This window comes from Macaca nemestrina, chromosome 4, assembly GCF_043159975.1.
Source record: "Macaca nemestrina isolate mMacNem1 chromosome 4, mMacNem.hap1, whole genome shotgun sequence".
In the NCBI taxonomy this organism is placed as follows: domain Eukaryota; kingdom Metazoa; phylum Chordata; class Mammalia; order Primates; family Cercopithecidae; genus Macaca; species Macaca nemestrina.
In genome coordinates, this window is record NC_092128.1 from 64,004,280 (window position 1) to 64,031,947 (window position 27,668).

General features: G+C 34.8%; 1 long non-coding RNA gene and 1 pseudogene across 1 annotated transcript in view; one reads left to right on the plus strand and one right to left on the minus strand.

Moving 5' to 3' along the window:
• Positions 1–16,706: 16,706 nt before the first annotated feature.
• Positions 16,707–20,077, minus strand: LOC139362620 (large ribosomal subunit protein uL30 pseudogene; annotated as a pseudogene).
• A 1,009-nt stretch (positions 20,078–21,086) lies between these two features.
• LOC105475418 (uncharacterized) overlaps positions 21,087–27,668 on the plus strand; it is a 51,693-nt gene continuing 45,111 nt past the window's right edge. Inside the window, exon 1 of the long non-coding RNA XR_983336.2 lies at positions 21,087–21,217. This is a non-coding gene — a long non-coding RNA (uncharacterized lncRNA). The remainder of the gene's footprint in view (positions 21,218–27,668) is intronic.

Consider the following 27,668-nt stretch of genomic DNA (forward strand, 5'->3'; position numbering starts at 1 on the left):
AAACCCTGTCTCTACTAAAAAATACAAAAAACTAGCAGGCGAGGTGGCGGGCGCCTGTAGTCCCAGCTACTCGGGAGGCTGAGGCAGGAGAATGGCGTAAACCCGGGAGGCGGAGCTTGCAGTGAGCTGAGATCCGGCCACTGCACTCCAGCCTGGGCGACAGAGCGAGACTCCATCTCAAAAAAAAAAAAAAAAAGAAAAAAGAAAAAAAAAGAAAACAAGTTCATATGATAGTATGATTGGGTAGCAAGGGATGTATGAGCATGACACATTTGACCTGAATATAAAGAAGAATACAGCTTTGAAAACACATGAAGGGAGGGAGTTCCAGCCTGAGGAAACAGTAAATGACAAGGCTCAAAGATAAAAGGAGGCTTGGCATGATATAGGGTCAGAACAATGGCTGAGGTGGACACAGCGTCTTTTGGAAGTGGTGACATTTACTGTGATATACAAGATTGAGGGAGGAGCAGAACTAGAAAGAAATGTCATAAATTCTGTTTTGGTTTTGTCGAGTTTTCATTGCTTCATAAACATCTTATCCAAGATCTACAATATGCAGTTGGATACATGAGCCCAGGGCCCAGAGCTAAGAAAAAGGCTAGGGCTGTAAGTGTAAATTTGGGAAGATGTTTTAAATGTGGAAAGTCAATGTCTTTGGGCATAGTGAGTTATGAAGACTCTGGCACAAGAAATTAGAAAGGTAAGCAGAGTTATATCATGTAGGGCCTTGCATGCCATATGTTAACTAGGTTATATTTTATTCCAAAAGTACTGAGAAGAAATTGCATTATGTTTAAACAGGGGAGTCATATGATTCAGTTTCTAGGAGATTGTCACTATTTGTGGATTTCCTATTTGTGAATTTGTCTACCCATACCCACGAAATCTATACTCACAGCATTTGTATGGTCACTCACAGACATACACAGGTAGTGAAAATTTGAGTCTCCAGATGCCGGTGTGCCCAGGTGAGGCTGAACAAGGTCATGTTCTACTTTCTTACTTCAGTTCTCATACGATGTAAGTTTTCTTTTTGTGGTCTATTTAGTGCCACATTTACCTCATTCTTTTGCTTTTTGTTGCTGATTTTGTGGTTTAAAATGGTGTCCAGTCATAATACTGATGTGCTGTCTAGTGTTCCTAAGTGCAAGATGTCTGTGATGTGCCTTAAGGGACAGATATCTGTGTTAGATAAGTTTTATACAAGCATGAATTATAGTGCTGTTGGTCCTGAGGTTCAAAGTTAATGAATCAATGCTATATATTAAATAAAGTGTCTTTAATAGAAACACACTTAAAACAAGATTATGTATTGACTGGCTGATAAAAATTTTGCAGCCAGAAAATCTGCAGGAACCTAACCTTGTGTTTCCCCAAGGAGCAATTGGTTCCATATTCGCTAATTCAGTGTTTGCAGCAACGTTTGCAGCAACTTCCTAAAACATAACTACCTTTAATAAAGAGGATTGACTGAATATCTCAAAAAGGCTACACTGAATTGCATAATGAAATAGTTGGGTTTATTATAAGGAAGCTTTTCCTGTAGTTGTGTATAACATTGGCAGAACTTCTTTAGGGAACAAGAAAGAAAAGTAATTTCTTTTTCAAATGGCTGTGTTTTAAAAAAAAATCAACCAGTAATCGAGAAATTTTAGCACACAGATTATGCATACTTGTTGGATTATTTTATCTGTCATTAAATAAAATGTAAAGTGCAGTTTTAGTTGGCTTTTCCTGTCCTGGTCTTGAAATCAACAAATACAATTATATACATGTGTGAAACTAAAGCCAAGGGCTTAGCACAGTGCATGATGAATAGTCTTTCCTCCGGGAAGTGTTAGCTGCTGTTGCTGCTGCTGCTGCTGCTGCTGTTGCTGCTGCTGCTGCTGTTTCCAATGCCCTATACAGGAATGTCCTATTTCTACCCTGAGATGGCATTCCTGAGGAACAAAGGTGGCAGCCCCAGCAGATTAACCAAGATATGTTCCCTAAAGGTAGTTATGACCGAGACAGTCTCTGCTCATGCCTGTTGTTTCAGCCAGTATCCCATTCTGTTGGTGGTCCCTTTATTGGTACAAAAAAATTATTTGCTCATGCTATGCAGAGATGTTTCAAATATAAAATTATGAAATATGGATTTGGTGGTGGAGCAGCTGCCACTTAGCCTCAGAATCAGTTAGACAAGGGGCTAGGGATTGGGGAGTGTTCTAGGCCAGTGTGTTCTAATCAGGAACAGAATGGGAGGTGGCTGTCTTAGAGTCAAAGAGAGATGTTGGAGCTAAAAGTCAGAAGAGCAGGAGATTTTCAGAGAAGGATTTTGGCAGTGATGGAGCAGAAAATATGTTTACAACAGCATCATGGGGAAAAGGAAGTAACAGGAATGCTGCAGAAAGTTGAATTTGGAGAGAGTTAGCAAATCGCAAAACGGAAAAAGCAAATTTTTTAAAATGTGAAAAAAAGAGAGTCATAGATATATAATGAAAACAGAAAGGATTACATAAATGTAAATATAAAATGTTGATTTCATTCTTGACTTTATTTCTTCAATTCTCTTTATTTCCTGTCATTCTCTACTTTTCCTTCATGACTTAAATTATTTTAGAAATCCATTATTTAATATCTAAGCTGACAGTGATCCATTCCATCCTCCCTTGCATCACACATCTAGTCCCTTTGGTCACGCAAGTTCTTCCTTCTCAATGTCCTATTTTTCCCCAATCCCTCCTGCTCACACTCTTGCCTGAACTATGTCAGCCACCCTCAATTCTTTGCCTCATCGCTGATATCTCTAAAGTCATACCTTGTAGACATTTTTAAAAAGTAAATTAAAGATTTTCTAAAAATGTGTTTTACTCTTCTCTTTCGTCTTTATATCTATCTGTTGAATATTGTACTAATCTCTTTATCATTCTGGAACCCTGTTTTCACTCTCAGTCAGCTCTTATTCTCTGTTCTCTTCTTGTTAGTTTTATTTTTATTTTCCTTTTTTTTTCTTTCCTTTTTCTTTGTTTCAATTGGCCAAATAAAGTACAATTTTAATGTTTCTTCTTTTTTTCTTATGTTCCAAAATTTTAGTGAATTGTTTGTTTTCTTTAAAAAATAAAGTTTACTATAATATTAACATTTACTAAGAAGACTTGCTGTGTGTGTGTTCTGACTCCTGTCCAACTCTCCTGCTGCATCTAAAGCCACTATTTACTAACCTGTACCCAATCCAGAGCCTTCTTTCAGTTTCTCCCTAGAGCAAGCTCTTGCTAATTTCAAGGTTTGTGAAATAACAATTCCTTCCTCTTTGAATACCTTTTCATAGTCTTCATTACTCTTAGTAATTTCTTAGTTTAAACGTCACTTCCTCAAATAGGTCTGCCCTGACCAGACCAATCAATAGATATTCACTGATTACTGTGATCATTAATATTGTGTGTCAACCTGATTGGATGCAAAATATCGTTCCTGCATGTGTCTGTGAGGGTGTTGTCAAAGAAGATTAACATTTGAATCAGTGAACTGGGAGAGGCAGACCCACTCTCAATCTGGGTGGGCACCATCCAATCAGCTGCCAGCACAGCTAGGATAAAATCAGGCAGAGGAAGGTGGATGGGCTAGACTGACCTGAGCCTTCTGCATTCGTCTTTCTCCATGCTGGATGCTTCCTGCCCTTGGACATCAAACTTCAAGTTTTTCAGATTTTGTACTCTTGGACTTATACCATTGGTTCGCCAGGGGCCCTCAGACCTTCAACCACATACTGAAGGCTAGACTGTCGGCTTCTCTATTTTTGAGATTTTGGGACTCAGACTGGCTTCCTTGTTTTTCAGCTTGCAGACAGCCTACTGTGAGATTTCACCTTGTGATTGTGTGAGTCAATACTCTTTACTAAACTCCCCTTTATATATACACCTATCCTATTAGTTATGTCCCTCTAGAGAAACCTAACTGATACAAGTACTTACTACACAGCAGAATTTGTCTTAGACAATGCGAATACAGCAGTGAGTATATCAGACAAAAACCTCTGCCCTCATGGAGTTTAAAGGGTAGTGGGAAGACAGACAAGAAAGCAAGAAGTAAAATCCTGTTGTGACAGATGGTCTGAGTCACAGGAAACATAAGGAGGGAAAGAGAATGAGAAAGACCGGTGTGTTTGGAGGTTGTACGTTTCAAAATGTTCTTCAGGGAAGGCCTCTGTGAAAAATTAGTTCTCTACTAAAGACTCAAGAATGTGAAGGCATGTGCCACATGGAAATATGCAGAAGAGTATGGCAGGATGAAGAAATGAGTAGTCCAAAGGCAATGAGGAGGAAAAAGCTAGGAAATGCAAATAGCTGGAGCCTGCTGAGCAAGGGCAAGTGCAGCAGAAGATGAGGCCAGGCAGGCAACTGGGCACCAGGCTGGGATGACCTTAGGTTCTAACCCTGATTGAGATGAGAAGCCATGGACACTTTAAGCAGAGTGACATGCTCTGTATTACGTTTGAACCACATTACTCTGACAGCTGGGTTGAGGCCATACTGAGGCAGAGCAAAAGTAGACTAAAGGAGCACTTCTCACTCCTCATAAAGTGCATTATTATGTATTCAATTTTACATTCATTTATTTAGTATCATCTCTCTCATCTGTTGAAATATATTCACCATGAGGACCAGAACAAAGTCACTTTGTTTGCAATGTCTCTTTTCCCAACAGGTGTTGAGCCTGGGTTTTTGGACACATAGTAGGTACTGAATAAATAATTGCTAGTGAAAATATTAAACAATCCTATGATGCATGATTTCCACCTTAGAAATAGATAAACTGCATTTCTGGGAAGTTAGATTGCCCAGGAAAGTGGGATAATGGGAATTGAATTCTTTTCCGTTTCCAAAGTCAAATGTTTTAAATAAATACAATATTCTGTTAATAGTTTATATATTTTTCTATAAAGATTGTAATCAATACTTGAGTTATAAATTAACGGAACACATTAAAATTCAAGTAACTCTTTTTGATTGCCATTTTAACTAGGAAGATTCACACTTCTTATCATAGCTTAACATTGCATTTCCCAATATTATTCATGGAGTGTTAGTCCATTATATGAACTACATATATATGGAAGACAAGGAAAAAAAAAAAAAAAACAATCTTCCCTCTTCCTTCCACAATGATGGAATACGTTTCAAAAACAACTGTGGTTTTTGTTTATGGCAGCATGAAGATCTCTAGGGATTTGAACCTTTACAGTATATCTTGGACTCAGCGAAGGTAGAATAGAATCACATTTCCAGGAGGTTACCTAATATCATAAAAGGCTTTTGCTAAATCTCAAGTGATCTGCAGTAACATTTTACTGCTCCGTTGCTATAGCTTTCCACATGTAAGTGTATATAAGCTGTTTGAGAGTCTTCAAAAGTGAAATCTGACAGACAATACATCATTAGTATACCTTTCCCATTAAAAGAAAATAATGGTTAATGTATTTCACCAATGATGCTCAAAATTCTGAGATTTTTTTCTATTTTAAAAAATGTCATTCCAAACTAGGTTAAATTAATCTGTTTTTTAAAGTAATTTTAAACACAAAATTTTTCAATAATATGTTTGTCTGTCTAAAGCAAAACATCAGTTGAGCAGTCTTTTAAATGGAAAAATGGGAAGATGTGATAACATAAATTCCAGGAATTTCTCATAAAAATGATATAATCTTATCCAGAATATTCATGTGTTCCTATGTTTCAAATATGTGTATTGAAGGAGGAAAATAGTAGGAATGGTGGAAAGAAATGCTTTCTACTAACATCAAAGATTTCTTCTTCAGAGTCTTGAAGCTACCACAAATACAAACTAACCTCGAACTAAAAAATTAACCTATATGATACAGTCTGCCTTGTGAGCAATGAAATAATGCAGTTTTGTTATGATGTTTCTTTAATTTAGAACATTAGTTACCAGTCAGATACAAGTTTCAGGGAAATAATATGCAGTAAGAATTGTTTATAATTTATTTTCTTTATCTTCTGTTCAAGAACATGTTAGTAACTGTAAATAAGACCCTGATAATACAAATTTCATTTTAGCAAACCTTATTTTCCCTCTATAACACACTGAAGCTCTGTAATATACAAGCTAGTCAATTTCAACTCACTATAAATTGAACTAACGATTAAACTAATCTAGATATTTATCATTTTATGGCAAACATTCAGATAGCTAATTGCATATTTCAAATTAAATTTATGTTTTCTCTGAACACGCTTTTAGGTTTATTTTAAAGTTTATAAAGTGGTCATTTCAGACTTCTGGAGTTTATTTTTCCTGTTTAAAAATTAGTCAGAATAAATGAAGCATACAGTAGGAATTCTCCTGGAAACATATAGTTCAAAGAAATTTCTGGAGACGTCGTTGTAGCCCTGCAGAGCCTTTCTTTGTTGCCTACAAGGTTTCCCCCAATTAAATATTCTATCAGTGCTGTGGGCCTACCAGTATTTTTATAGCTTCTGATATCCGGGATCTGGTATCTGCTTCTGTCATAGTTCTATTTATTTCTTCTGTATGCCTTGCCACTTAGGAAGAAAACATATTTTATGAAAAATACTTTTCTTCTACCCTTGGGAGCCCCAGAGAAAGAAGCACAAGGTTGGGATGGCCTGTAACACATTGTTTATGGCAGTATCCACAAGCAACATTTTGTATGTCTACATATGGTACAAGTCTTATTTTAATTCAGCCCTTGGGACTTCAATCCAATAATGCTGCCAAAATATACTCTTCTAAGTTCAGTGATAATAGAGTCTGAGGACAGCACACTTCCAAGCTTTCCAGCTTATAGATGGCTTACTTTTTGTACATATTTTATACATATGCATAGTAAAATATATGTAAGTAGTATTTGTTACTTTATTCTATGCTTAAGCCTGAACTCTGATGTGGTAAGTTAATGTCTGTTTACTTTTACTAATAGAATTATGTCTTAACTATTTTGGTGTATTTTTCTTTTGTTTACAGTGCAACCAAATACAAGTGACATCTGTTAGGTGCTTGAACTTTCTCAAACACAGGTACACATTTTTTTTTTGTAACTCAAATGCTTTTTTTACAAAGTGAAATATGGAATGTCCAAACACGTTGTAATGTCCCATCAGAACTGTTGCTTTTTCTGGATCTGTTTCAGGGTTTTGGGCCCAAGCATAGAAAGGTGTCCACTGATTTTACAAGCCAAGCCTGACATATGTTTTTTTACAGAACTCTAGAATGGAGTAAAGAAAATTGTTCATATTTAGGTCACAACAATGCCTTGGGGAAGAACAAGTGTGCTCACTAAGTCTGTATTACACTTAATGCTCTGACCTCTGTGTCAAGGCTTTATTTTGTGTTTTTTTCTAGATTAGAGTGTTAATTATTACTACAAGTATATCACATATTTGTCTTTAAACCTTGAATGATTGTGAGCAGAGAAGCAGCATGGGTTGACATAGCTCCCGTTAAAATGCAAACTATGTACAGGGTTTGTTTTTTTCTTCTCACTGCCATGTAATCAAAAGGAAGGACAGCAAAACCACTACAAATGGCTTTGCAGTATTTTTTCCATGATGCCTTTAGTTTATTTCTGGCCTCAAGCTAGGTCAACAGTCACTTAAAATCATATTCCCCAAACTTGTCACTTCTTATTAAAAGCCTAAATAAGCCAGATGAAACAAAGATTGTTTTTATTTACAAAACATTTAGCGTCTCAATCCAAATCTAATAGTATTGAAACATTTTAATTCAAATATATTGGATGTAATTTTATTGCAAACTAACACAATTATTCATATAGATCAAATAAGACAGTATTTAAACAGAGCCACATCTATAGACTGAGTAATGGCAAATCCAATATTCTTTGCTTTATAGTTACAACCTAAAATAGGTTATCTAGGCATTCCCCATTAATGTCAGTAATTCATTTCTGAAAATCAGAAGTTCTGTTTGAAAATAACTACTGGAGGTCCATTTCATATTGTATTAATGGGAGAAATTATAATGCATTGAGTGCCAACCTCTAATCTTCAACCAATTATCTAATATGAGTATGTGTAAGTAACAAAGTATCACGTTAGAACATTAAATGTTTTAAAACATTAATTCCTGATGACCAAAAGAATAATATGTGCTGTTTAAAAGAAGCAGTAGGTGCAGTACACTGTGTGTTTTGCACTCCTTACCATAAGCATTTAGTTTTGATAAGGCATGTGAAATGCAATATAATAAACATTTAGAAACAAAACGCAGTTATACAAAATATAATGAAATTATCTAAAAATATAGAATGACAAATGAAAACTAGGGGATTGTTCTGATTATCTCTTAATGCCTAATATTATTAACACTTACAGTTCTGTGGGTTGACTGGACTCTGCAGGATCCTTCTAGCTTAGGGTTTTTCATGTGGTGACAGATGGAAGCTGGCATTGTAGTTATCTAAAGGTGCAGCTGGATTGGATGTCCAAGATTGTTCATGCACACAGCTGGCAGTTAATACTAGCTGTTGCCCAGGACCTGGAGCCGTCAAGCAGAGCACCTACACCTGATCTTCTCATGGTATTGCGACTAACTTCATATAGGAAACATTCCAAGAAAAAGCATTTCAAGACGTCCAAGCAGAATCTGCAAGCCTTCTTATTTAGCTTCAGAAGTCCCAGAACATTATTTCTGTTTCATTCTCTTAGTGACAAGTTTATTTTAAGATCAGCTCAGATTTAAAGAGAAGGAGATTTAGATTCTACCTCTTGGTGTCAGATGCAGCATAAGCATGTGCATATAAGGAAAGAAAATAATTTATAGTGAGCATATTTGAAGATTGTCCACCACAGAAATTATCAAACTACAACTTCCAGGCAAAATCTATCTTACCATCTGGGTTTTTAAATACAGCTTTATCGTAACAGTGCCACACTCATTAGTTTACGTATTGTCTATGTCTGTGTTCACTATATAAGGGCAGAGTTGAGTAATTGTGACAGAGAACATATGTCCCACAAAGTCTAAGGTACTATTAGGCAAAGGTCGCTGAACACTTCTTTAACAGCAATTTTCTGGAGCAAACGGTTATTAGCTGAGTAGGGACTTGAAGCTTTAAGAAAAGTTCAGAAATAAGGTGGGAAAGAGAAGTAGACCAGTGTCACTGGGTGTGAAAGATGATGGTGTGGATGAGCCAAGTGAAAAAGGGAGAGTTTTAGGTAACCTATTAAGACTCAGAGCTTCTACTTTAGATTTTCATTGTTTGGTGTTTTCATTGTTTTGGTGTTCCTATTGACATTCCTAAGCAAAAAAATCTTCAAATATTTTTAGTGGGTTTAACAAAGTCTTTTGAATATTAAAACCAATGCAAAATGCAGCTTTACTCATGTTCTTATTTGTGTGTATGCGTGTGTGTGTGTGTTTGGAATTATGTGAATGGTGTGTTATAAAGGACATCAGACCATTTTAAAAGGAAGGACACTCATGATACATTCAAGGACAATGCTTATTGTTGCATAATCCACATTTCTTCAAGCTAATGGTGTCTTGTGTTTTGATTGATTGCTCTTTTCGGTTTTTTACACTATGGTCTTCTTCACACTAGGTGATACTTAAAGGCTTTTCAAAGTTATGTCTTTGATTTCTTCTAAGCTATTTACTATTACAAGAGGAAAACTTTTCCTTTTGGCATTGACTATCTTTTCAAAGCTTTTGAAATTAACAACAATTGCAGGATCTGTTTCTTCAATATTCTGTTAATCATTTGTAGAGATACTCATTGTCATGCCTTATCAATGATTTCTAAAACTGTTTTTATGTAAAAGCATTTCCAAAGGCCTTTCAGTGAGTCTTCTTGATTGGCATTCACACTGCAGACCACATATTGTTTGCATAGGGAAATAAGCACGAGAAGCTATAAAGGAGGCAATACCGTACTAGTTCACAGGATGCATTGGAGAGGTCCGTTTGGGAGAAGGAAAGCCAACTGAATGTTGTCACTACATATTACAACACTGTGTGGTTGTCTAGGAATATTGTCTATAATGTGTAAAGCCTTCTTCGTGAGGTTTTATTTGACTGTTTTCTCCTTCAGGAAGCACAGTTATTAGAATTGTATGTCATTTACAAAAACCTTCTCATTAACTAGTGTTGATATTGAAACTCCAGAAACTTGATAATTTTTTTGAACATTTTTTAAGCACATGGAGATTTACAAAATGGTCATTAGAAAAGGTTGAAACTTAACTCCCAGCAATGAAGTTGATCTCTTCTGGAGGCTTTCTGATCCAATGCTTTCTTCTCCTCTAGTAAAATAAATACTGAGAAAGACATACACTTTCAAAGCTAAAATTTGTATTGCCTATAATTTTTTACATTGAATTATGCTCACTTGTATAGACTCCTTCATCAATACTTTTTAAAAATTAGATGGTAATGTGATGTTCACCTCACTGTCAGCTACAGCTGCCTCCCCTGTTGTCTTGATATTGTGGAATATGGCTTAAATATACAGCAAAACTCAAGGCTTCCTCCTTCATTAATTTATCCTTCTCTACTACATTCTTCTTCTTAAGCTTCTCAAACATGTTCGCAGTCTCCCAGATCAACATAGTACAGAAAAAGTGTCTTGATCACTTTGGTTTAACATCTACTTTTCCAGGTTTATTCTAAGCTTTCCTAACATAGAACAGTGTATTATTTCCCTCACCGCACGTATTGCTACCAAAGTGCTTTATGGCTTTTTTTTTTTTTTCACTCCTTATTATGATAGTACACAAGGTGATGATTAAATAGTGTAGTATGCACATGATGTCTTTGGTGGGCAGGCTGTCCATTGTTAAAACACTATTAACTTCATTTTCTCTTCTATTGTAATCATCTCTCACACTCTTTCCTAACTTTTTCATCCTTTTTTATTTCAAAACTTTTCCAAAGTTATGAAGACATTTTATAACATGAGACAAAAATAAAGGCTACATATAAGTATACATTGTAAAAATAAGTTTAGGACATTGTATAGCTGAGGAAAAATAATTACACTAAGTGCGATCCTGTGATGACCGTCTTGGTGCTAGCAACAATTGATATTCACATCCCTTTTATTAGCACTCAAAATACCTTTTAAAATATCACGTGATTTTGCTATTTCACTGTTAGATTTCAAATGTAACATGAGACGTTACTTCTACATAATTTTGTAAATATATTTCAGTTTGGAGATTTATACACCCACACACATGCACACACACACCCCAAAATTACCCTCCAAACTTAATATACACATATTTTATATATACATCCACGTTTAATATCTGTATGTATAAACTTCAAACTTAAATTAAGCTTATATTTATATGTAAACTTTAAAAATTGTATATAAACATGTGCCCACATATGTTTACATATGTATTTAAACATATATGTACAAGTATATACATGTATGTATATGTAATTTTTTCTTCAACAAGCATCAGTTGAAAAACCTATTACTGAGATATGTCCTAAGAAATTTTGATATTAAAAACTAGATGGTATTTCAGCAAGATTTATTACATATATGCCTACACAAGTTTTGTTAACAAAGGAAATGTTTATGAAAAATGACAAATAATTTATTAAATTATATATAACCTTTACCTTACTTTATTTTAGATACATTACTTTCACTTCATTAGATATTAACATTTGTTGCACTCTCTAAAATAATCTTTAAAAAATTATTAAAGAGACATATCCTTTATTATACATAGAAGGAAAAATATATGTATAAATGCAACTAATTCTGCCAGTAATATCAGAGACCGAAAGTCAAAAAATCAGACTACGTTTCTTCTTTTTGTCAATCAAGTATTTTAACAGAAGCCGTGGTAAATACCACTACCTGTCCACCAAATTCCAATTTTTTTTTTTTTTTTTTTTTTTCTGTGCAGTAGAATTAGAGCCAAGCACATGACTGGACTCCATTCCCCACCCTCCCTGAAGGTGAATATGACCATATTACTAAGTTTATCCAATATTACAAAAGTCGAGACTTCTGATAAGGGCATATGTGCCCATTCCACTCTGACTTTCTGCTTTGTCTCTCTGGAAGTGGCAGGTGACAATGTCACAGAAAAGGGTGGAGCCCGAAACTCCTTGTATTACCATATGAAAGATAGCTACCTACCAACAAGGAATGTCTATTTTGTTTCATTATGGGAACAATAAATAAATTCCTGCTGTGTTCATGTCATTAAGCATTTTGGGTTCTGGTTGTTACTGCAGTTTAGCTTACCCTTACTATTACAGAAGTAATTTAATACATTGAAATTTTTGTGCAAAAACATCAAAGATTTGTAACTATTTTGATTTTTCATTAAGAGAGTAAGAATTTAAAAATTCAGTCATCAAAAACATTAAGCATGTAGAGTTCTAAGTTTGTTATAACCTCTAAATATACTAACTCTTTATATCTTTATTTTGGCTACTTGGCTGGGAATATTAGCTATATGGTATGGTGACTACATTTTCTATCACTTTTAATTTTATTTTATACTTTTTTTGTGTTTATAGTTTCCCTCACAAAAACTATGAAACTCTTCAGGATCATATCATGTATGTTTTATAAATGATCCATCCCACCTAGTATATACTAGTTACATGTTAGGTTCATAACAGATGCCATAAATAAAATTGAGAACTTTGGTGTTTTTTGTCATTATTCCCTCTCATATATACCAGTCTTTGTCCATAAGGTAATTCTATGAAAAAGGATAATGATAAGTATCTCAAGTATTAAAGCAAAAAATGCACAATTTTCATATGTTCTTTTCATTGTAAATGAAGATACGAATACATTTTTAAAAATTCCTTACAACACTGTTTTATTTTGGGGGTTGCTTTGAGATATTTAATATTTTTCCCTCTGATAGTTAACACAAAAGTTACAAAAAAAACAAGTGTGGATCTCAATGATCTCACACATTGTTATTTTAAATTACTTTATAACAGGGTATCATTATAGAATTAAAACAAAATGAACGTGAACAATATTATATTACTATAATAACAAATTCTAATTTTTTCAGCACAATATTTCAAAAATAAGCTACTTTGAGAATAAAGCAGTTAAAAATAAATTGAATAGATTTCAAATAATTTTCATTTAGGCAACTTTTCATTCTAACCATAAATAGTGTAAGCATGCAAGCACAGGCTTTGAATGCATATATATGAAAATGAAATACTTACTTTTAAATAACCCAGCCTAATCACAATATTGAAAATAGTGATATATCATCAATCATTGAAACTGCAGTAAAACATTTTAATATTCTGAATTCATTTTATTTTTCATAAACTACATCACTAGTATTAATAATAATTATTAACTGGACAAAACAGGATCCATAGTATTTATTACTTTTTACATGGTTAAATCACCAGTTGAATCAACGCATTGTGAAATATAAACTGAATCATGTGCCTTTTCCCTCAAAGTTCTTATTTCATTCGTGGTTAACATTATCTTTTTGTTTTTTTTTTTTTTTACTTGTTTTAAGGCTATAGTTAGAAACATGCTTATATAATCAAACACTGCCTAGTGTATTGAGAAACTATAAATAAACAATAATTCTTAGTTCTTTCCTTATGTCATCAAACACTGCATTTGATTATTAATAATATTAATAAATTAGCATAATTATTTATACAAACGTGCTCTTTTGCTGTGTCATTTTCAGCGTCAGTGTTGGCATCCTGTTGAGTCAAATGGAAGATCATGCACAGTGATGTCTTAAAAACAAATCAACAAAACTTAGAAAGAAATGACAAGAAACAGCTAGACATTTTGCCAAACATTTAGATGCCAAGAATTCTTTACAGCAATCCATCTCCCTCTTTTACTGGAATAAAATATGCAGGAGTAGGGACATTAGACTTTTGAAATACTTTTCACCACATGTAGTTATGCTAGCAATTTTTGTTAAAGTTAATGAAAAATGTATTACAGACTCTAGGCACTATCACAGATACGCTATTCTTGGATCCCTCTCTCAGGTCAATAGGGCTGCAGTACTGGCTGGCATGCTCTTTGGAGTTTTGTGGACTCGGGTCAATAGGACTGCAGTACTGGCTGGCATGCTCTTTGGAGTTTTGTGGAATTTGAGATGGTAATTCTTCATGTAGGTAATGCAAGCAATGCCTATGTTACTAGAGAACTAGGAAATATGAAAATTTGTCATTTATTCATTTTTTCCTATTTCTTCCCAAAAGTCATGAATAATAATGTATATTTAATTTGCTATGCATATTACTTTACTACTTTCATGTCTTTTACTTTCCAGTTTCCACAATCATATGAAAACATTCTAGGACCTTATATTTAGAACTTTTATCTTACAGATTCTTTCTTATCCACAAGGAAATTTACATTGCCCTCAGGTTTACCCTAACACAATTTGCAAGTATGATTGGGGTAGGGAGAAATGTAACAAGTTTTCACCTTAAACTTACTCAGGTTAAAAAAAAAATTACACACAATGAGGGCCAAGAAAAAAAAAACATTGTTTTATGTGTCGATGTTTTTTCTTCAACAAGGTAGTCTGCTATAAAAACAGATTGGGATTTTTTTCCATTATATTTGAGCTATTGCCTTATATTAGAATTATTAAAATCCCAGTAGTTATATGATGTAAGTTATATATTAGGTCTGGAAAACAAGCATCATAATTTTTCAAGCAATACAAAATTAGGGTAGACTTTAGAGTCTTTGTGGAAATTAAGTCTAAGTGGTTAAAGTCGCTGAGTTGTCACTTTCATAAGGATGGCTGAAAATAGGGCAGACAACCGCTCCACAAACGACTGCATCTCTACCATGTTTAATGTGTTTCAGATCCTCTAAGTTATTCCATTCTTTTCTAAGTATAAAAGTCTATAAACTAATTATGAGCATGGTTAAGAAAATCTAAACAGAAAGTAATATTTAAACGTTTGTTATAAAAAGTAATCATACACTTAATTCAATACATAGCTAGCAGCTATTAATATGATTATTTAACTTATAATAATAGATTTTTACATACTCCTCTTACCTTTTTTATAACACTATGAACACCCCCAAAATGAGTCACACTGCTTGTATGCATGTAACTTGGTAGGCTGTTTACAAAGAACAGTGGTTTCCAATACTGGTAAAATATGTATTTTTGGTTGGCCTCGAATTTTTATACCTAAGAATGAATATAAAGGATCTAAGTGAATGAAGTAAGTGATCAGGATTTAAGGAATTAGCAATAAGGATTTCATCACAGTATTATTTATGATATGAAAATGTTGATAATAGCCTAAAAGTAAATAAGTTAAATAATGAGTAAAGGATTATTTGGTCACTAAAATGATATCATACATATTTCATTATGTCTGTGGAAAGATAGTCACGTAGTATCAGGCAAATTTAAGCTTAAAAACAATGTGTGGAATATCAGCTTACTTTTTATGAAATAAACATAAATATAAAAATTTCTGGGAAGATATAAAATCTGTTAATTTTAAAAAGTAATGATCAGACATCAAATACTAGAAATAACTCTCTGTTATAAAACTTAGTTGTAACATATTGTACATTTACTTCACTCTTTTTCTGAATTATTAATATTATTATTATTTTGCTGGGACTGAAAAATGCTTGATAATCAAATGCAAAATACTTTAACATCTACTGAGTATTAAGGTAGAATTAACAAAACATTTACTGCTTACGTAAAGCCCAATGTTTTGGCAGTCTTTCTACTGGCATCAGGCAATCAAAAAGAAAAAATATCAGTGATGTGATAAAGGATGTAGCTCATGAACTCATATAAATGTTTTGTTAATTCTACATTAACACTCAGTAGATGTTAAAGTACTTTGCATTTAATTATTAAGCATTTCTCATTTCCAGCAATAATAATAATAATAATAATAATAATTCAGAAAAAGAGTGAAGTAAATGTGCAATAAGTTACAGCTAAGTTTTATAAAAGAGAGTTATTTCTAGTAATTAGATGTCTGATCATTACTTTTTAAAATCAACAGATTGTATACAACAGTGAAAAGGATGTTGAAACTAAATGTAGCTCAAAGAATACCTCTTTCTTGGTTTTGCTCCATTGATCATAGTTTCCTTATGAAACATAGGAAGTTGTGCTTGGAGTTGCCTTAAATTGTGTCATGTCAATCGAATTGAGTTTAGGAGGAAAATGTTTTGAAATACTAACATGAATGGAAGTAAAACCTTAGAGTCTCCTCTTCATGCACTGTGTGCTATCCTCCTGATAATACCACAGAGCTTGTGCCAAACTCTGCAGACCTTTTCCAGAGGTACGTCTAGCCCACAGTGTGTGAGCAGTGAATTCTGGGCACTCTTAGAGCTTGAACAGATCAACTTTGGAAGTTCAGTGAATCATTTTAGCCCACGTGGAAATGTCAGTAGCTGAAATCTTAGTAAAAACAATTAGTGGTCTGAAATACTAAACTCACTTGAAAGTTTGTTTTCACTTTAAACATCTTTTTGGCTTGTTGTACATCGAATACAGGTCATATCCGTTGCCTACATACTTGTAGATTAAAAAAATAATAACCAAGGATGTCAGCACTGTAAACTATAATTGTAATCAACATATATGATGGGTATAGTTGCTTTATCTTTTCAAAAGTAGACACGTTTATTAACTGACCAGGTTACAAAAATAAACACAGCAAATGTCTTAGTTCATCCTTCTAAGTCTTTTGATTCTTCTAAGGCTTTTGATCTGGCCTTCCTTGTTGTCAGCATCTCCACTTTCTGCAAAATGAGTGGTCTTTTTCTTTATTGAACATCCTGGAGAGGATGATTTGAAGGGCCACAGGGAGTTATCTGCTTCTTTGAAGCATTTTCTAACAGTATAGATCTCATAAATGAGGTACTCCGTGCTGATGATGCCGTATTTACCAAGAGATGGACCAAAGTGTTATCTGTGAAGGCAATTCACTTGTTACTGATTTGGCCATAACCATGCTTATAGATTAGTTCATTTATTGACTTCAGGTTTGGGTACTCCCGTGCAAAATATGGTTCCACAATTCTCACGTTGTTAATTGAAGCCTCGTTGAGGTTAAAAAAAGTTCCTTTCAAGATCTGATGAAGGCAAAGAAGCTGGAATACCTTTTAGACCTTTGGACTCACACCGTTAATACCTCAGATCCTGATGACAAATGCCAATTTGGGTTCTGCAGGTACACATAACTTGTCAGTTTTTCTTGCCATCTTATCCAATCGTGTATCAGTTCTATACATTTGCCTATATTCTTTGTAGCAGTGCTTCACTTTTTCATAGATAAGCTTCCTCCTTGCCTTCAGAAGCATCTTTTGGGCTAAACTTCTTTCTCAGGCATTTGATCTTCAGGTCTGCAAAATTCCTTCACAGTTTCTTAAGGGTTTCTGGAACAGCAGAACCTTCTTCTTCCCTTTGACATCCTTCTTGGTTCCAGCTAGAAAAGAGTGGTTGCTTTTTCCTTTTAAGAAGTTGTCATTTTTTCAAAGCATTGAATTAAGGATTTCCATGGTGGTAAGAAATGCAGAGAGAGCATGAAAATTCACTGACAAGGCAAAAAGTTGACAATTGTTTGTGGGCAAGCATTTTTTTCTTAAATATAAAGTGTGAGTTAAAGAAATGAGCCAAAGATGTAGGTGAGCCAGATGGATACAACTTTCATTTTATGTTTTTCTCACACCTGTATAAAATATTGTTTTAGTTCAAGGTATTGGTGTGAATATTCAAGTCCCACTCAAGCCACCCCAGAATGTTAAGATTAATAATACATGTCAAATAAGAAAAGCAAACATTATGGATCCAGGTGTAAATGTTATTTGTCGTGTTTCTAGCTTTGCTGAGGACTTTTTTTCCTCTCTCTGCCAATTAACTTTTTTTTTTTTTACAGGAAGTAATCTTTTATTCCATGGGTGAGATATGTTTCTAATCTTTTACTCCATGCAGAATAGCACCGTTAAGGAAACTTAACTTTCTTTTCTTTTTTTGAGATATATATATATTTTTTAAGCCACAGGTTTAATGTGCTGCCCTTGACCTGAGAAGAAAATCTTGGATTTGTCTTTAGAGGAGGGATTTTGCTATGCCCCACAGTGTTTATGACCAAAGCACATATTTGCTTCCTTTGTCACTGCTGTGGGGTTATCATGTGCAACTGGGTTAAACAAATGAAAAATACATTCCTATCACACACCCACCTCTGAGTCCAGATAAAAACAAAAGAACGGCACCATAAATGTCATCATTGGTTTGATTTCATATGTATGCATATATATTAAATGTGTGTTTGGTATGTACCTATTTGACAATGAGTCAAAAAATATTCTACTATCATCTTTAATAACTCTTATGTAAGCCAAATGTGGCATGAAGTGATGTGATCCAGAACTCTGAGTAATCCCAGCCACAGTTTACTAGGATTTTCAGTAGTTATTGAACCCTATGAATGTGTGTAGCTTTTCTTTAAGTCCTTCTGAAAACAGGTCTGTCCTTGAGGTGTCAGATTAACACTCCACTCAGAAGACAAATTGTTCGTGGGCACACTGGACATATGAGAGCCATTAGAAAGTGTGCTCTGCATTCTTGAAAAATGAAAAATTCTAGGCAACATTACATCTTATAAATGCAAGATGTTTATTATTACAGTACCAGCAATAAATGTTTAGAAACTGGAGAGGGTTCACAATGGTTCTGACTAGGAACATATGCCTATCAAGTTCATTGGAAGCGGAGCCATTGATTTTTGGCATTAAGCAAAGGGTCTGGAAGCTATTATGCGTTTAGGCTTCTATGAGTATTTAATTATATCAATAGGAGAACACAATTTCTGTTGTGTGTATAGTGCTGAATGTCTCCATTTATTCATGTTACTGTGCATGATAGATGAGTTTAAACCAGATGCTGTAACTTTCTTGCTATTTGGCCAAATTATTTAAATCATATTCTTTGAAAATTCAGAAAATACCCTCCTAAACATCATTAAGCAAAATTCACCCATGGAATCTGTTTACAGACTTTTCTAAGGATGCTATACACATTAACATACACACATACACACACAACTGTGTATAAACATTTCCACCCCTTGATGTAAACTAATATATACTACTATATTGCTCTTACCCTTACACACTTTTCCAGGTCTGTCATTTCTGTCTTTCAATGATGCTTGCTTGAATATGTGATTACTACTGTTTATTTTATATTTGCCACTGCACACTCAGACATTATCTAATGATGCAATCCAAAGCTTTTTGTCTGGCAGCTTTCTTTTTATATGACTGCAGTTAAGATATGGGCTCTGGTACTCTTCTACTGTTTTTGATAAAGGTGATTTTACATTTAGAGTAAAACATCTTTTAAAGAAACCCATTCCTAGTTTGAATAAGATAAATACATTTTATATATAAACTAACACTTTGCGTTAGCACTTAGAACAGTCAATAACTTACACGTAGTAAGGATACAAAAAATATATATCAAATGAATGACTGAATGAATGAGCTTATGAAAGCCTCCAAATAAAAGAACAAACAATAAACATACAACTATTTCCAAAGTAGTCGTTTTCTACCATAAACTATTTCTTTTATTTTTCTTTTTTAAATTGACAGATACAATTTTATGTGTTTACCATATACAACATGATGTTTTCATGTATAAATCCATAGGAGTTAATGCATTTGTTAATTAGCTGTACTAAACCATTACTATGTAGTTCTGATTTAAGTAAGATTGTTGTTCTTGAATTGTTCTATTGGCCTGTTGGCTTGGGAGGAACCATTGGAATTTATAATTCCATTTAAGTTTATACTTTATTTAAGCTCTGGATCATTACTACCCAATAGGTAATGCTAGTCGTTATTTTTTAGGCATTGTGCTGTGCCCACATATTTCTTATCTTTTTTGTGTCTTCAGATACATGATGTATTTGTTCCATTTGCAGTTCCTTGTTACTCCATGACAGACTCCATGACAGAGAGAATCTCGGGAGACTGAAAACAATAGGCTCTGAAGTCAGATTTGGCAATAGCAATAAGTTGCCTCATTTCTAATATAAGAATAATTGTATTACTTGGGCAATGACTTTGAAAAATACAGAATTAATGAATATAAAGCAGCTACAAATATGAGTATTATAAATTAGATCCCCTCATTAGGTAAGCTACTAGTAAAATATCTCCTAGAAAACAATCATCACCTGTCATCTTTGGGCTCTCAATGGGTATAATTTTGTCATGGTGCACACAATATTACTTATCCCTGGTAAACTGGTTAAAAAAAAAAAAAATAGTGAGTCCAAATAATTTTAAATAGCAAAATAGTTACTAAAACTGAAATTCAATAAAAAGTAAATATGAAAAGGATAAATCAATATAAAAACATCACATTTGTGTTTTCATTCTTGTTTTTTCCTCTTCCAATGCATTAAGTTAAAGTTAAAATTCTGAATCTAGTATAGCAGCATCAATGACAAATTTAAATGTGCAAGTCAGAGGAAGTTGAGGGAGTCAAAAAAGTTAAATAAGACTAACCAAAAAAGGAAATCTTAAAAAAGTTAGATGGTAAGACATGGTACTTACTGTCAAGATGTAAATATACCAGTTTTCAAATTCAGGAAAATTTTCCACATGGGTGGAATGAAACACAGGAGAAGAAAGTAATTTGCCAGTGTTATAAGGGTAAGCCCATGTGTGAAAAAAAAGAATAAAACAGAAGAACAAGGGAGAGTAACAAAGCTAGGCCATTACTTTTGGGTTGGGAACCAGATGATGGATAATCCAAACGCAACATAATTGTGCATTTAAACTAGGACAAGGTTTAATTCCTTTAATATGTTTATATCTTTTTTTTTTTTTTTTTCTCTTGCTACATTTTTCCTGTGCTCCATGACAGTGCTAGGACATAAATTGAAGACATGGGGCGGAGGGGCAGTAATCAAAACCAAACAAAATAACCCTCTTGTTATTTAGTAATTCCTCCTTCTGTGGTATTCTAGGAATTCAGATAACTCGTTAACAGCTATCTTTTATTTACAGTGCCTCAAGCAAGAGGAGTACTTTCTTTTTAAATGTTTATGGTAGAAGAACATCAAGTATAGTTGTCAACAGACTTCTTAACATTACTGGTTGTGCCTTGCCTCCAAAGCATGGATTTGATAGCTCCAATATTGTAATCTAAATTTCCTGGTAAGAATTTTATTTCATTACGTGCTTAGGTAAAACAAAGTCTTGGTACTTTTTAATGGCTCTGACACCTTATTTCTGATAAGACAAAGATGCTTTAATTTCTTCACTTGTCTTAATTTGGTTTTAGCTTGCAAATAATTCCATGACGTAAACATGCATGATTAATACTAAACACCATGAGAATATCAAATAGTATTTGTTACAGTAGTAGGAGTGGGAGCAGGAGGAGTAATAGCGTCAGTGACTAACATTTGTTTTCAAATTCCGGATTTTGCTCTATCTACTTCATATGTATCATCTAATCCTGAGTAAATGCTCATTTTAAAGATGAAATAACAGAAGTTTTAAAACATTATGTGTCAGGCCTCTGAGCCCAAGCCAAGCCATTGCATCCCCTGTGACTTGCATGTATACGCCCAGATGGCCTGAAGTAACTGAGGAATCACAAAAGAAGTGCAAATGCCCTGCCTCGCCTTAACTGATGACATTTCACCACAAAAGAAGTGGAAATGGCCGGTCCTTGCCTTAAGCGATGAGGCTATCTTGTGAAATTCCTTTTCCTGGCTCATCCTGGCTCAGAAAGCTCCCCCACTGAGCACCTCGTGACCCCCACTCCTGCCCATCAGAGAACAACCCCCCTTTGACTGTAATTTTCCTTTACCTACCCAAATCCTATAAAACGGCCCCACCCTTATCTCCCTTCACTGACTCTCTTTTCAGACTCAGCCCGCCTGCATCCAGGTGAAATAAACAGCCATGTTGCCCACACAAAGCCTGTTTGGTGATCTCTTCACACGGACGCGCATGACATTATGTAATTTGCCCAATGTCACCTAGCAAGTAAGTGACAAAGTCAGATTGGATATTAATACTTTTACCCATTAAGATATATAAACTATTTTTTTCTTATTAAGTTTATAATTTAGTTAAGATAATTATTTCCTTTATTGAAAAAAGAATAGTCTCTTGAAAACTGTTTTTGAATATTTTATATTTAGTAGTTTATTCATAGGTCCTGGCCCTCATTAGATCATGACTATGACACAAAAATCATCTTTTTTTTTTTTTCTTGCCTATGACAATTTTGTAGTACTACACAAGAGGGGAGTTTAACTCAGCTTTCCTGTCATCCAAAATAACAGCTTCTACTTTTTTTGCCACCTCCTAATGGAGCTGGAACTCAGCAGGGCTTGCTTGATAATGGAGCATTCTACAATGAATGCATCACACGCTGCCTGGCCCCAGAGTGGGCTGCCTTTATGTAGTGCTACTACTGCTGCTTCTACTTCAGAATACTGTGCTGTTGTTGACTGCTTTGTCAGGTTCATGGAGAAAGACCATACATCATGCATGGGAGTCAGATTTTCCTTGGGAAGTCATTAATTACAGCCGGGAATACTGTAAGTATCTGACTTGAGGTGAGGAGGAATATACTCTATCTAAATCCAGTGGGAGGCTGAGCTTACACGCTGAGGTATGGAGAGTTCTGGATCTCTGCAAATAATGGAGTGCACTAGCATAACTAGTGAGAAACAAATAGACCAGGAGTGGCAATAGGAGTGCAGTAATACCAAGATTCAATATTTAATGAGAGGTGGCAATACAACAAATCAATTCTGCTTGAGACTATTTTCCAAAGAGATTACTGAGTGTTCTTTCCATGAAGTGTGGTGTGACGCTTAATTGACCCTCTACGGGTTATCTGATTCAATTAGAGTTTGGTTTTCTATTGAAAAATACCCCAAAGCTCTCTTCAATATAAAACACTCTCCACCTTCAGCCAGGTAGTTTCAGGTGATAGATGATAATGGGATAGACAGAAGCAAAGTCTCAAAAAATTCTGGATCAAAGGTTTATGTTCACAATAGAACCTGGTAATACGGGTTCATTTTTGAATGCAGAGTAAGAAGTTGTGGTTGAAGTTTATCAACTAGAGGGTCCATAAAAACATATACGTTATAAAAGTAGACTTTCATCCAAGAAACAGAAATATATACATCACATCATTTCCTGAACATTAGGAATCCATTTTTGAAAATTCATAGGTTCTGCATGAAAATACTAACTGGGGGCCTATATTAGTTTCATGTGGCTGCTGTAACAAATTACCACAAACCGGGTGGCTTAAAACAACAGAAATTTATTCTCCCACAGTTCTGCAGGCCAGAAATCTGAAATCAGTATCGCTGGACCCAAAACAAGGTGTTAGCGTCATTGCACTCTCTGGAGGCTCTACAGGATAATCCATTTATTGTCTTTTCCAGTTTCTGGTTGCTATCAGCATTCCTTGGCTTGTGACCATATAATCCAACCTCTGTCTCCCTGTGCAGAGTGTTCTCCTCTCTATGCATGTCTAATTTACCTCTGCCTCACTTTTATAAAGATACATGTAATTGCCTTTAGGGGCCACTCAGATAATTCAGAATAACCTCCTCATCTCCAAACCGTTAACTTAATCATATCTACAAAGACCTTTTTTCCAAATAGCGAAACATTTAAAAGTTACAGAAATTTGGATTTATTATAGTATCTAGAGAGTATTATTCAGCCTAACACAGAATGTATTTTCTGTTAAGTTGGAAAAATGATAATGGGCTACATGTTAACCCAAGACTCTCAGGCGATACCATGTAACTGAAACATGGTAAAACACTTTCGTGTAAGAAATATAATACCATGTAAATATATAAAATACATACTTAAAATGCTACTTCCTGACCATTACCTGATGAATATGGATATTAAAATAGAGTTTTATTGTTTGTGTTTGTGTGTTTATACTCTACTAGGAGAGTATAAACCAGGAATATATTCTGTGGGGCATGCCTAAAATGAGAATGTTGTTTTCTGAGAATTGCCTATAGATGGGTCATAATGACCCATATGATAAATGGATGATGGAAGAGAAACAGTTTCTCCTCAGAGAAAAAGAATGAACAGATGACCAATGTGACAAGATTGTAGGTTTTACATCCACCAAGATGTATTTGTGAGTCTTTAAATCATTAAGAAAAAAATAAATAAAGTCCAACATTGGGAGAATCAATCCTAAAACGGATCTTCCTTTCACTCAACCCAAATAACACTTCTCAATTTTGTGTGTGTGTGTGTGTGTGTGTGTGTGTTGTGCTGTGCTTTGATTCGGTTTGTTTTTTTACTCTAGGACTCTAACAATTTTGACTTTCTGATTCTGGAAGATACATTATCCAAAATACATCTAAAATTTTTCAATTGACTTCGTTTCTACTACTACCACTCTGGTCTAAGCTATCACCTTTTGCCTCAATTGCTCTAAAAGTCTTTTAACCAGTCTTCTTTATTCCACTCTTGCTTCTCTGCAATTCATTTCCCACACAGTGATCATTTAAACATGTAAGTCAGATTATTTCAGTTTACCAGTTGCAAGCCCTCTAATTTTGGGATCTAATCCAAATTTGTACTGTGATGCTGGTTGATGTGCCCCCAGCTTGCCTCATCTCCTACCACTCCTTCCCACTCTCACTAGCCACATTAGCCCTCCTTCTGTTCATCATTAACTGTGCTGAGCTTATCTCCACTTTCAGAGCTTGCTGTATCCTGAGCTGGAAGGTAATTAATTCCCCCAGAAAATACACCACTGTTGGGAATCATGCAAGTCTCAGGTGATCTTGAGACAGCCCTGTCATGTCGGTCCAATCTAAAGCAGACTCTGAACCCCAGTCACTTGTGAATGCCTTACTCTGCTTTATTTTTTTTTTTCAGGGAATCATCATCCTAAGAATTGATCTTATTTATTCACTTGCTTATAGTTGGTAAGCACCACAAAAGAGTTACTGCTCTGTTTATAGGGATGAGAATAGTTTCACTTGCAAATTTGCTTTTAAGAGAATTCTTTATGTCCTGGTTTTAAACACCAACTCATCAGTCTGTTTATACTGCTGGACTAAGCCATTTCTTAAGGACAAAACTTAGGCATAAGGCCACACTGCAAGTAGATATGTGGTTTCTTTAGAATATCAAATCCTAAGGTGTGTCAATATTGAGAGTCTGCTGAAATTGTACCAGGGATTTAACTGGTACACCAAAAATGGGTTTTAAGATGCCCAAATATTTATCTTTTTTTGGAGTCTGTTGTGTGAGATCTAGGATGTCTCAGGAGGATGTCATGACAATCCTCTTGTGTTTGCCCAAGTATGCAGTGTAAACAACAAATGAATCATTTTCTGAGTTGCCATGACATTTAAGGAATGTTGAGAAGTGCTGCACAGACACGACTAAATCCTTGCTGTGCCCTTCATAAATACCTATGCCTTTCCTGGTACAGAAGACATGCTCCAGTACTCTCCTGACCCTTGCCTCGGTCCATTCGTATTGCTGAAACAGAATAGCATGGACCAGATAGCTTATAAACAACAGAAATACATTTCTCACTTTTCTAAGTCTAAGATCAAAGAGCCAGCAGGTCTGGTGTCTGGTGAGGGTTTGTTTCCTGGTTTATTGTTGGTGCCTTCTTACTTAGTCCTCACATGAAGTCAGCTTGCAAACAAGCTGAGGGATCTTATCACATTTATGAGGGCTCTGTCTTCATGACCCAAATACTTCCCAAAGGCCCCACCTACCAATATCATCTCCTTAGTGGATAGGATTTTTACATATCAATTTGGAGAAGACACACACTTTCAGACCACAGCACTCCTGAAAGTCCTGGACTTTGGGTAAACTAAATGGAAGTTGTCACCATGTTTAACAAAAATTGCAATAATGGTACAGTGTCTGCTATAATTTATATAGTCTTTGAATATTGTTGTTGGCATTAATAGTGAATTTTTATAAATAAAAATAAATAAATTTATTGGTTTGAGGTTGATGAAACCAAACAAGAGTCAGTAAACTCCATTTGATAAAGGAAAACATACAGGAAATTTTAAAACAAGCAAAACAAAAATATAAGCAAAAACAAAAACAAAACACAGTTTAAAACAAATTATAAGTGGCATTTTTTTTTTTTTTTCTGTATGTCATGCCAGAAACATATATATTAGTGACACAGATTCTTTTAGGTTGTCCAGGATGTTAAAGGTACCTTATCCTTTTTGTTCTAAGTATCAATTAGGTTGAAACACCATTTCACATCCTAGCTCCCATCAACATGCCTTGGGTTTAGTAAGGGGCTTAAACTTTGTGCCTGATCATATATAGTCCCTATTTATTGCTTCTCAACAAACTCTTCATCTTCCTCAAGTCTTTCTACATATGGCTGTTTCTGTCTTTTCTCTCATGTCACGCAAATCAGTCCCTCTTCCGCCCATCTATTGTGTAGGAGACTTCTACTAAAGATTGAGGAGAAAGGGTAACACAGTTGAGGTACAAGAAATAGTGCTGCGTCAATGAGCAGCACATAATTGAAACTGGTACATTATGTAGCCTTCTTTAATATAAAGGTGAGGTCAGTTCCACACTGAAAAAATATTCTTTTCACTTATGGGGCCATCTCTAAATTCACAATATCCCAGACACCTGTATATTTCTTCATGGAAAATTACAAATTACACATTTATTTACATTTTCTTTAGTATTATTTTTATTACTTTTTTTTTCTTTTTCTTTTTTGTTTTTCGGAGATGGAGTTTCACTCTTGTTGCCCAGGCTGGAACGCGATGGCGCGATCTGGGCTCACCACAACCTCTGCCTCCTGGGTTCAAGTGATTCTCCTGCCTTAGCCTCCCAAGTAGGTGGGATTACAGGCATGCACCACCATGCCTGGCTAATTTTGTATTTTTAGCAGAAACCAGGCTTCTCCATGCTGGTCAGGCTGGTCTCAAACTCCCGGCCTCAGGTGATCTGCCCACCTCGGCCTCCCAAAGTGCTGGGATTCAGGCATGAGCCACCGTGCCAGGCCTCCTCTTTACATTTGCATTTTCAGCTAGCTTCTCTAGTCTGGGCACTTACATAAAACTGCTTTTTCACAAATTGAAGGCCTATCAAGGTAATACTCCAATCAATTCTTAAAAATTAAACTTTTTCTGCCCTCTAAGATTTGTAATTATTTATTATATTTGGTAGCAGATCTTGTAAAAGCTGTAATGCTACATGAGTCTTCATAACATAAAAAAGGTGTTTTTTTTTTTTTTTTTTTTTTTTTTTTTTTTTTAATTATCCTAAATTAGTGGGAAAGAGGATTAGGTCTGAATTTAGTAACCAGATCCTAGTTAACATTTAAAACCTAGAGGCCCTGTTTATACGTTGGCAGAAAACAAGGCCAACAAACAGAGCCCAGTGTGACTGCTCTGCAATAGTTTCTTCTTTCCCATTGAGATGAGACATAGGAAAACTCTATAGCAACTGGAATCAAGAACCAAATTGGGCGGTAAGATAAATACACTTTGGCTCAGCCAACAGTTGAATTGATAAATGTCCACTTCAAGCCAAGCTGTTTTTAAAGAGCATATATTCCTTATAAAAATATCTGGGT